The sequence below is a fragment of the Rana temporaria genome, chromosome 9, assembly GCF_905171775.1.
Source record: "Rana temporaria chromosome 9, aRanTem1.1, whole genome shotgun sequence".
NCBI lineage: Eukaryota > Metazoa > Chordata > Amphibia > Anura > Ranidae > Rana > Rana temporaria.
Window position 1 is genome coordinate 18,264,498 of NC_053497.1, and position 12,186 is coordinate 18,276,683.

Below are 12,186 nucleotides of genomic sequence, written 5' to 3' on the forward strand. Positions count from 1 at the left end.
ACAATAAACAATGCATTTTAAATAGATTTTTTTGCTGTGAAAATGCCAATGGTCCCAAAAATGTGTCAAAATTGTCCGAAGTGTCCGCCATAATGTCGCAGTCACGAAAAAAATCGCTGATCGCCGCCATTAGTAGTAAAAAAAAGATAATTAATAAAAATGCAATAAAACTATCCCCTATTTTGTAAACGCTATAAATTTTGCGCAAACCAACTGATAAACGCTTATTGCGATTTTTTTTACCAAAAATATGTAGAAGAATACGTATCGGCCTAAACTGAGGAAAAAAACTATTTTTTTATATATTTTTGGGGGATATTTATCGAAATATCGAAAGTCCCGTGCGGTCCCGATATTCTCTTCGCCGCTCAGCCTGCCCGCTGATTGGCTAGCGCAGATGGATTGGGAACAGCGCAGCCATTGGCTGGCGCTGCTTTAAATCACATCCAGTGATGTGGCGCACCGAGGGGCGGGGCCGAGTGATACAGCGAGCGGCTATAGGAGCAATTAGTGACCACCATGGGAGCTCTCGCTGAATTATGGGCCGTGAAACGCCACTTAAATTTGTCACAAAGGCCCCAAAAGGTTCGTAACATGAGTTTGACTCGAATACGAAGATCATCCCTAATTATGAGTATAATCCGTTCCAGGAGACCGCTCGTAATCCATAGTACTTGCATATCAAAGCGAGTTTCCCCATTGAAGTCAATGGAAGTGAAAATAATTTGTTCCGCACTGACTTCAATGGCATGCAATACCGCATGCAGCCATAGGTTTGGGGGTGCCGGGGAGCCTCGGAAGCGGCCGGAAAGGCCGGAGGACACCTAGGCTGACTCCGTTCCCGAGATTTGCAGAGGTCAGCCGAGCTGTCCTCTGGCTTTTCCGTGCATTTCCGAATGGCACCGTTTGACTCTGCTCGGCTCCGGCGCCCCCCACTTCCGGCCAAACGTGGTGCTGCACACGGCTTTGGCCTGAATCATGCTTGGACTCTATTTACTAATTAGGTGACTTCTGAAGGCAATTGGTTCCACTAGATTTTAGTTAGGGGTATCAGAGTAAAGGGGGTCTGAATACAAATGCGCGCCACACTTTTCATATATTTATTTGTAGACATTTTTGGAAACCATTTATAATTTTTTTACAATTATGTGCCACTTTATGTTGATCTATCATATAAAATCCTAATAAAATACATTCACATTTTTCGTTGTAACATGACAAATTGTGGGGAATTTTAAGGGGTATGAATACTTTTTGAAGGCACTGTATATAGACACTACGGGCCAGATCCACAGAGAGAGTACGCCGGCGTATCTACTGATACGCCGGCGTACTTTCAAATTTCCCACGTCGTATCTTTAGTTTGAATCCTCAAACCAAGATACAACGGCATCTGGGTTTCGATCCGACAGGCGTACGCCTTCGGATCGTAGATACAATACTTCGGCGTCCGCTGGGTGGAGTTCACGTCGTTTTCCGCGTCAGGTATGCAAATTAGCTTTTTCCGACGATCCACGAACGTACGCGCGGCCGTCGCATTTTCTTATGTCGTCTCTAGTCGGCTTTTTCCGGCGTATAGTTAAAGCTGGTATTTTGCCGCGTATAGTTAGACTTGCCATGTTAAGTATGGCCGTCGTTCCCGCGTCAAAATTTTAATTTTTTTTTTTTGCGTAAGTCGTCCGTGAATCGGGATGGACGGAATTTACGTCTAAGTTAAAAAAATGACGTCGTTGCGACGTTATTTAGCGCAATGCACGGCGGGAAATTTAGGGACGGCGCATGTGTAGTTCATTCGGCGCGGGGACGCGCTTCATTTAAATGAAACACGCCCCCTACTCGCCGATTTGAATTACGCGCCGAGAAATACACTACGCCGCCGTAACTTACGTCGCAAATTCTTTGTGGATTCAAAGAATTAAAGAGTAAGTTACAGCGGCGTAGCGTATCTCACATACGCTGCGCCCATCTAAATGTATGTGGATCTGGCCCTACATATGAATATTTTAGGATTATTTTTCTCTATACTATGGGAATCTGATTTGGGCATGTCTTTTTCCTCTGACCAGAATGAGAATCTTCTTTTTCGCCCATAAATCTTCCATCTGCATTAAATATGAGAAGACAAATGCCTTCCCCACCGGTACAAAGCCCCATCATCCCTTCACAGAGTTTTCCACAATCCCACTATTTTCTGGCACTCTGGACAAGAAAAAGGCATTCTTTTCATATCTTTTACTACCCAAGTAAGTGTCCTTTGTTGTGGGACCAAGTTTCCCACATAATTAGCCAGTCACTGGCACTTTCTAACCTATTAAACTAATGCTGTTCCCTTAACTTCTCTAGGAGGACATTAAAGAATTTCCTGCTTATTCACTTACTTAATGCAGTTCATTCTGGTGTGACTAGCTGGAAGCTGGCCTCTCTTCCTGTACTGGGTCAGCGGTTTGTCAGGATAAATGAGATAATGAGTATAGTAAATCTCACCTTCTCCCTAAAAGGTTACTACAATGTTTTTTTTTGTTTGTTTTTTCGAGAATCTGGTATTACTAAAAGAAGCTACAGAAATGTTGGGGTTATTGCTAGATCCTGGACCTTAAAGATTTATCTACTTGCCTTCTTGTGATACACACAGGGCCGGATTTGCTCTCGCTGCTGCCCCAAGGCCAGGTTCCACAATGCACCCCCTCCCTGCCAACCGATCCACCCCCCCCCCCCCCCCAAATCAACAGAGAATGGTAACTGGTTAGTTTAAATATTTTTTGTTTCTTTCTTTTTTATCACTTTTTTTTATTTTGTAGCTTGTCGTTTACTTTTTTTTATTTTTGTATAATTTTCTTATTTATTTTAATATTATTTTACTTATTCTTCACTTTTTAATTATTTTTTTATTTTTATAATTTAATTATAATTTAATTATTATTTCTTATTTTTTTTTATCAATTTTTTTTCACTTAATTTAATTGCTATCACACAGGAGAAAGCAATTCCCTGTGTGATAGCAATTGGAGGTGACAGGTTCTCTTTATTGACCCTGTCACCTCCAAAACAGGAGTCCTAGCACTGTGCTAGAACTCCTGTCACAGCTGAGATGGGAAGAGCACAGCTCACCCCTCTCACTGTGTACATCGGCGGCAGGGACAGTCACAGGAGACAAACTCGTGGCCTGGGGGAGGACGGAGTCCCGAAGACAGAGCCAGTAGAGAGAGGTATGTGGGGGGGGGGGCGAGGGGAGGGGAGGACGGACGGCAGCACACATTTTACAAGTGATTGCGGTGACATCGCCGAAATCACTTGTTGACGAGCGAGCGGATTCCAGAAAGCAACTTACCGCCCTTAACTAGCCGTCGGGGGATTCCATGCCACTGCCGCCCCTCTGCACCCTGCCGCCCCAAGGCCCGGCCTTGGTGGCCTTGTGGGAAATCCGGGCCTGGATACACAGTAGTCATTTTAACAACCTAAGAATATATTGTGACTTGCTGAAACCCAGAACTGCCTACTTCCCTACTTAACAGGGGCAGCGTGGTTGCCCCCCCCCCTTTTTTTTCTCTCAATCTTCTCCTTTTTTCAGTATTTTACTTCTTCCTCTGCCTGCTCGTCCTTGCTTGTTCTTCTCAAAAGGTTCTACTAGGGCAGGGGTCTCCAAACCTTTTAAATAAAGGGACAGTGTACTGTCTTTCAGACATTGGGGGGTACGGTCAATGGGAGTAAAAAAAAATACATAGCACCTGTGGTCAGTAGGAGTAAGACTTGTGCCACATAATAGGTATTAATTATAGGAGTAATGCCTTATTGTTGGTGTTAGTGGGAGGGATAATCTCCCATTTTCTTTATCAGTGGGAAGAATAGTGGCCCATCTTTGGTGTCAGTGGAAGGAATAGTGCTTTATCATTGGTATTAGTGGGAGGAACAGTGCCCTATCATTTGTATCAATGGAAGGAATAGTACCCCATCATTGGTGTCAGTGGGAGGAATAGTGCCCCATCATCTGTATCAGTGGGAAGAGTAAGGCCCCATCATTGGTATCAGTGTACGGAATAGTGTCCCATCATTGGTATCAGTGGAAGGAGTAGTGCCCCATCTAGTAGTGCCCCATCCCCCCTCTAGCAACCAATCAGTGAGCAGTATTACTGTACAAAAACCTCTAGCAACCAATCAACCAGAAGAAATCATGTGCTGTAACCTCTAGCAACTAATCAGTGAGCCGTAATGTGTGCTGTAAACCTCTAGCAACCAGTCAGTAAGTGGTAATGATATGCTGTAACCTCTGGCAACCAATCGCAATCACTGCCTGATCTGATACAGTAAACTGATTTTAAGTCTAGCTGATATTTATTGTATGTCTCAGAGCAGGTGGAGAGCAAAATTGCATGGGGGGGGCAAAGACATTTTTTGCCCCGGGTCCAATCAACATTAAAGATGGCCCTGCATGCATCAAATGATTTCAGGCAACTAGCACTTTCAAAGGAATTTCACAAGGATCAGTGGGCCAGATTCACAGTGAGAGTACGCCGGCGTATCTACTGATACGCCGGCGTACTTTCAAATTTGCCGCGTCGTATCTTTATTTTGAATTCTCGAACAAAGATACGACGGCATTTGGCTAAGATCGACAGGCGTACGGCTTCGTACGCCTTCGGATCTTAGGATGCAATACTTCGGCGCCCGCTGGGTGGAGTTTGCGTTGTTTTCCACGTCTGGTATGCTAATTAGCTGTTTACGGCGATCCACGAATCTACGCGCGCTCGTCGCATTCTCTTACGTCGGCTTTTCCCGTCGTAAAGTTACGCATGCTATTTCAATGGCTTATATTTAGACTAGCCATGTTAAAGTATGGGCGTTGTTCCCGCGTCGAATTTTGAATTTTTTTTTTGCGCAAGTCGTACGGTAATAGGAAAGGACGTAACGCACGTCGCCGTTCAAAAAATTACGTCGGTGCGACGTCATTTCGCGCAAAGCACGGCAGTAAATTACAAAACGGAGCATGCGCAGTACATTCGGCGCGGGAACGCGCCTAATTTAAATGATACACGCCCCATTTGAATTAGGCGGGCTTGTGCCGGACGGATTTACGTTACGCCGCTGCAAGTTTACAGGCAAGTGCTTTGTGAATCAAGCACTTGTGCTGAAAACTTGCGGCGGTGTAACGTAAATGGGATACGTTACGCCGCCGGAATTCTACGTGAATCTGGCCCAGTATCTTCTCCAGATGGGTTTGCTTTAACAAAGCTAATTTATCTTAGCTTTCAAAAAACATCGGTTAACTTTTTCAAGCTTCGGTCATGAGCTCCTGTAAGGACATCTTGTCGCCGGTACAATCTGTAACTGGAGATCTCGCCTTCCTCACCTAGAGAATTTACGTCAAGTGCTGTGTCTCCAACCTGACTCTTTAATACTATTTTAACATTTTTGAAAACTGTAATTGCAAACGTTCCACTGGGAAGTGTGAATATTTTCAATTCCTCATATCCATTTTTAAGCTGCCAGCGTACCCTACCGAGATTGTATTGTTGCCATACAATTATGCTTCTCAATGGAGGCTGCTATTCGACCACCAGGCCCCTACCAAAACAACGTACCTGAGGCGTATAAATGCAGGCCCACAATAGAAGCCCTGTCATGCCTTATTGCTGTAACAGTACACACCCTGTTGTGCCTCATTCCTCATTTATGAAGTGGGCAGGGAACAATGAGATGCCTGATTGGCTGAGGGCTTCCATGCTGTGAACCATTATTTTGGAAATAAACATTTAGAAAAGGGGAAAAAAAAAAAAAAAAGCCATAGTTCCATTCCTCTGCCGGGAAGGACTGATCAATACAGGGAGTGCAGAATTATTAGGCAAATGAGTATTTTGACCACATCATCCTCTTTATGCATGTTGTCTTACTCCAAGCTGTATAGGCTCGAAAGCCTACTACCAATTAAGCATATTAGGTGATGTACATCTCTGTAATGAGAAGGGGTGTGGTCTAATGACATCAACACCCTATATCAGGTGTGCATAATTATTAGGCAACTTCCTTTCCTTTGGCAAAATGGGTCAAAAGAAGGACTTGACAGGCTCAGAAAAGTCAAAAATAGTGAGATATCTTGCAGAGGGATGCAGCACTCTTAAAATTGCAAAGCTTCTGAAAAGTGATCATCGAACAATCAAGCGTTTCATTCAAAATAGTCAACAGGGTCGCAAGAAGCGTGTGAAAAAACCACGGCGCAAAATAACTGCCCATGAACTGAGAAAAGTCAAGCGTGCAGCTGCCAAGATGCCACTTGCCACCAGTTTGGCCATATTTCAGAGCTGCAACATCACTGGAGTGCCCAAAAGCACAAGGTGTGCAATACTCAGAGACATGGCCAAGGTAAGAAAGGCTGAAAGACGACCACCACTGAACAAGACACACAAGCTGAAACGTCAAGACTGGGCCAAGAAATATCTCAAGACTGATTTTTCTAAGGTTTTATGGACTGCTGAAATGAGAGTGAGTCTTAATGGGCCAGATGGATGGGCCCGTGGCTGGATTGGTAAAGGGCAGAGAGCTCCAGTCCGACTCAGACGCCAGCAAGGTGGAGGTGGAGTACTGGTTTGGGCTGGTATCATCAAAGATGAGCTTGTGGGGCCTTTTCGGGTTGAGGATGGAGTCAAGCGCAACTCCCAGTCCTACTGCCAGTTTCTGGAAGACACTTTCTTCAAGCAGTGGTACAGGAAGAAGTCTGCATCCTTCAAGAAAAACATGATTTTCATGCAGGACAATGCTCCATCACACGCGTCCAAGTACTCCACAGCGTGGCTGGCAAGAAAGGGTATAAAAGAAGAAAATCTAATGACATGGCCTCCTTGTTCACCTGATCTGAACCCCATTGAGAACCTGTGGTCCATCATCAAATGTGAGATTTACAAGGATGGAAAACAGTACACCTCTCTGAACAGTGTCTGGGAGGCTGTGGTTGCTGCTGCACGCAATGTTGATGGTGAACAGATCAAAACACTGACAGAATCCATGGATGGCAGGCTTTTGAGTGTCCTTGCAAAGAAAGGTGGCTATATTGGTCACTGATTTGTTTTTGTTTTGTTTTTGAATGTCAGAAATGTATATTTGTGAATGTTGAGATGTTATATTGGTTTCACTGGTAAAAATAAATAATTGAAATGGGTATATATTTGTTTTTTGTTAAGTTGCCTAATAATTAACACAGTAATAGTCACCTGCACACACAGATATCTCCCTAAAATAGCTAAAACTAAAAACAAACTAAAAACTACTTCCAAAAATATTCAGCTTTGATATTAATGAGTTTTTTGGGTTCATTGAGAACATGGTTGTTGTTCAATAATAAAATGAATCCTCAAAAATACAACTTGCCTAATAATTCTGCACTCCCTGTAGTAGACTGTATTAACGCAACACACACCGGGGCTAAAATATAAAAAAAAGTGGACCTAAAGGGAAGCCGTTGCCTTTGGGGACCAATCAGGCTTTATCTTTAACTCCCTGGGGAAAAGGAAACAAAAAATTTAATTGCTTGTTATGGTACAAATCTCTTTTTCTCAAGTATTTATAAATCAGTACCAGTACATTCACTGGGCCAGATTCAGGTAGATCCGCGCAATATTTGCGTGGGCAAAGGGCAACGATTTTTGCTCTGCGCCCACGCAAATATTTTGAGATGCCCGCGATTCACGGAGCAGTAGCTCCGTAAATTGCGTGGGCGCTATGCTAAATAGCCCGGCGTAAGGGCGCCTAATGTAAATGATCCCGCCGGGGGCGGGAATCATTTAAATTAGGCGCGCTCCCGCGCCGAGCGAACAGCGCATGCTCCGTCGGGAAACTTTCCCGACGTGCATTGCGGCAAATGACGTTGCAAGGACGTCATTTGCTTCTAAGTGAACGTGAATGGCGTCCAGCGCCATTCACGAATCACTTACGTAAACGACGTGAAATTTAAATTTCACGAGCGGGAAGGGCGGCTATACTTTAGCATTGGCTGCCCCTGCTATAGCAGGAGCAACCTTGCGCTAAAGTCGCCGTACGGAAACTCCGTACCTTGCGTGCGCAGGGCCCGCGCAACTTTTGTGAATCGGTGGTAGTATGCAATTTGCATACTATACGCCGATCACAATGGCCGCGCCCCCTAGCGGACAACGCAAGAATGCAGCCTGAGATATGAAGGCATAAGGAGGCTTATGCCTGTCATATCCTAGGCTGCAGTCCGCGTAGCGATGTTCCTGAATCAGGGGCATTCGCTACGCGGGAGCAAAACAGCTATTGCGCCGCGCAACCTATGGTTGCGCGGGCGCAATAGCTTCTTGAATCTGGCCCACTATATTACCAAAGGTATTGGGACGCCTGCCTTTACACACACATAGGCCCGGATCCACAAAGCCGTTACGTTGGCGTATCTATTGATACGCCGCGTAACTTCTAGGATGCTCCGCGTATCTTTGTTTTGTGTCCACAAAACAAGATACGCCTGAAGCTGGGCTAGATCCGACTGACGTACGTCTTAGTACGCCGTCGGATCTAAGGTGCATATTTACGCTGGCCGCTAGGTGGCGCTTCCGTCGATTTCCGCGTCGAGTATGCAAATTAGCTAGATACGCCAATCCACAAACGTACGTCCGTCCGGCGCATTTTTTTACGTCGTTTACGTAAGGCTTTTTTCGGCCTAACGTTACCCCTGCTCTATGAGGCGTACGCAATGTTAAGTATTTACGTCGGGCCAGCGTCAAATTTTCCGTTGTGTCGTTTGCGTAAAACGTTCACGAATAGGGCTTTGCGTAAATTACGTTCACGTCGAAAGCATTGACTATTTGCGGCGTGATTTTGAGCATGCGCACTGGGATACCCCCACGGACGGCAAATGCGCCGTTCAAAAAAAACATCATTTACGTGGGGTCAGTAGGAATTACCATATAACACGACCACATCTTATCCATTTGAATTGCGCGCCCTTACGCCGACACAGTACACTACACCGCCGTAACCTACGCCGCAAATTCTTTGTGGATACGGAAAATACGCTGTAAGTTACGGCGGCGTAGTGTATCTGAGCTATGCTACGCCGGACTTAAAGATGCGCCGAGGTACGTGGATCTGGGCCATAAACTTTAATGGTATCCCAGTCTTAGTCCGTAGGGTTCAGTATTGAGTTGGCCCCGCCCTTTGCAGCTATAACAGCTTTAACTCTTCTGGGAAGGCCGTCCACAAGGTTTAGGAGTGTGTCTATGGGAATATTTGATCATTCTTTCAGAAGAGCATTTGTGAGGTCAGGCTCTGATATGGACGAGAAGCCCCGGCTTGCAGTTTCCACTCTAATTCATCTCAAAGGTGTTCTATCGGGTTGGGGGTCAGGATTCTGTGTAGGCCAGTGAAGTTTCTCCACCACAAACTGGCTCATCCATGTCTTTATGGACCTTGCTTTGTGCACTGGTGTGCAGTCATGTTGGAACAGGAAGGGGTCGTCCCCAAACTGTTCCCACAAAGTTGGGAGTATGAAATTGTCCAAAATGTTTTGATATGCTGACGCCCTAAAAGTTCCCTTCACTGGAACTAAGGGGCCAAGTCCAACCCCTGAAAAACAACCCCCACCCCATAATCCCCCCTCCACCAAATGATTTGGACCAGTGCACAAAGCAAGGTATATAAAGACATGGAAGAGGGAGTTTGTGCAGGCCAGTTAAGTTCCTCTGCTACAGTGTCCTGAGCTCAACCCAACAGAATACATTTGGGATGAACCGAGAGAAGGCTTTCCCCATAGAAAAACTGCTGGGAAAACTGCTATGGAGTGTACACACGGCAGTTTTTACCAACGGGAAAACCGGTCGTGTGTACAAGGCATCATGCCACATACACACAACCATTTTTCGGGTTGTAAAAAATTAAGTTTTAATGGTCTAGAAAAAACGACATTTTTTTCAACCCCATCGTTAAAATGGCCTTGCCTATACACGATCGTGAAAAAAAATGCTCTAGCAAAGCGCGGTGACGTACAACACGTACGACGGCACTATAAAGGGGAAGTTCCATTCGGATGGCGCCACCCTTGGGGCTGCTTTTGCTGATTTTGTGTTAGATTGAAAAGCGTGAATCGTCTTTTACTGTTACAGCATGATGAATGTGCTTACTCCATTACGAACGCTCGTTTTACCAGAACAAGCGCTCCCATCTCATAACTTGCTTCTGAGCATGCACGTTTTTTTCACGTCGTTAAAGCCCACACACGACCATTTTTGACGACGTTAAAAACGACAACGTTAAAAACGTTGTGAAAAATTAGAGCATGTTCTAAATTTTTAATGGCCATAGTGCTATGTGCTAAGCACATTTTAAAAGCATAGTACAGTGCTATATGAATGTGCGTTATACATTTTAACCTCTTCAGCCCTGGACGGTTTAAGCCACTTCCTTACCAGGCCATTTTTTTGCGATACGGCGCTGTGTCGCTTTAACTGACAATTGCGCGATCTTATGAAGCCGTACCCAAATAAAATTTATTTTTTTCCCCCACAAATAAAGTTTTCTTTTTGGTGGTATTTGATCACCTCTGTGTATAAAGTGGGAAAGAAAAACACACAAAAAGACGGACAATTTTGAAAAAAAAATTTTTTTTACATTTCTGCTATACAACATATCCAATTATATTATTGAAAAAAAAAATTTCTTCATCAATTTAGTTGAATATGTTTTTGGTAAAAAAAAAATCACAATGAGCGTATATATATTGATTGGTTTGTGGAAAAGTTATAGCGTCTACAAACAATGGCATAGATTTATGGATGTTTTTTTTTACTAGTAATGGCGGCGATTTTTATCAGGGTCAGATTTGTCTGCCACAATGTCGCAGTCCTAAGTGACACTTTTTGGGGACCAGTGACACCAACACAGTGATCAGTGCTAAAAAAAAATGCACTGATCAATGTATAAATAACACTGGTAGGGAAGGGGTTAACACTAGGGGACGATCAAGGGGTTAAATGTGTTCCCTCATGTGTGTTTCTAAACTGTGTGGGGAGGGGACTGTCTGGGGAGGAGACATATCTCTGTTCCTAAGTACTAGGAACAGACGATCTGTCTCTACTCCCCTGACAGAATGGAGATCTGTCTGTTTACATTGACAAATCCCCATTCTGTCCTTCTCAGGGCAATCGCAGGTAGCTGCTGGCCATGTGCATTGGCTCCTACATTGCGCGTCGAGCACCCCCTATACTCCTTAAAGCACCCGCCGTACAGCTACGGCGATTCACGCAGCAGTGCCATGGTGGGCAGTCGGCAATGGTGGGCGGTCGGCAAGTGGTTAAAGTAACACAGTGCCGTTTCACAAAAAAAAAGGGCCTGGTCATGAAGGGGTAAATAAACAACTTATTGGGCCAGATTCACGTATCTGGCCGTATCTTTGTGCTACGCCTCCGCAACTTGGACAGGCAAGTGCAGTATTCACAAAGCATTTGCTCCGTAAGTTGCGGCGGCGTAGCGTAAATTGGCCGGCGTAAGCCCACCTAATTCAAAATAGGCTGGTAGGGGGCGTGTTGTATGTAAATGAATCGTGACCCCACGTTAATGCCGCGCCTAATGAACGGCGCATGCGCGCACATGCTCAGTATCACGTCAAATTTACTCCATAAGATACGCCAGGCCCAATGCCTGTGACGTGAACGTAACCTACGCACAGCCCCATTTACGTACGACTTACGTAAACGACGTAAAAAGATACGCTTGCCGACGTCCATACTTTGCATTGGCTGCGCCTCATATAGCAGGGGTAACTTTACGCCGGACGTAAGCCTAACGTAAACGGCGTAGCGGGCGCAAGTACGTTCGTGAATCGGCGTATCTACCTAATTTTTTTTTCACAAGAAAGTATCTACCTAATTTACATATTTGACGCGTAAATCTACGGAAGCACCCCTTGCGGCCAGCGTAAATATGCACCCAAGATACGACGCCGTAGGAGACTTACGCCGCTCGTATCTTGGCCAAATCTATGCGAAACTGATTCTAAGAATCAGGCGCATAGATAGGTCGTAGGTCCACTGTGAATCTGGCCCACAGTCTCTGTTTATCTACAGCAGGTGTCTCCAAACTTTCCATGCAAAGGGCCAGTTTACTGTCCTTCAAGCTTTATGGGGGGGGGGGGGGGGGGCAGACTGTGACCAGGGGAAGTAGGAAATGCCACGGCATTAATGTCCCGTCATT

At 45.0% G+C, this 12,186-nt stretch overlaps 1 protein-coding gene across 8 annotated transcripts in view; it reads right to left on the bottom strand.

Annotated features, from left to right (window-relative positions):
* ATP2B3 (ATPase plasma membrane Ca2+ transporting 3) overlaps positions 1-12,186 on the bottom strand; it is a 436,284-nt gene that overhangs the window by 103,715 nt on the left and 320,383 nt on the right. The window lies entirely within an intron of this gene.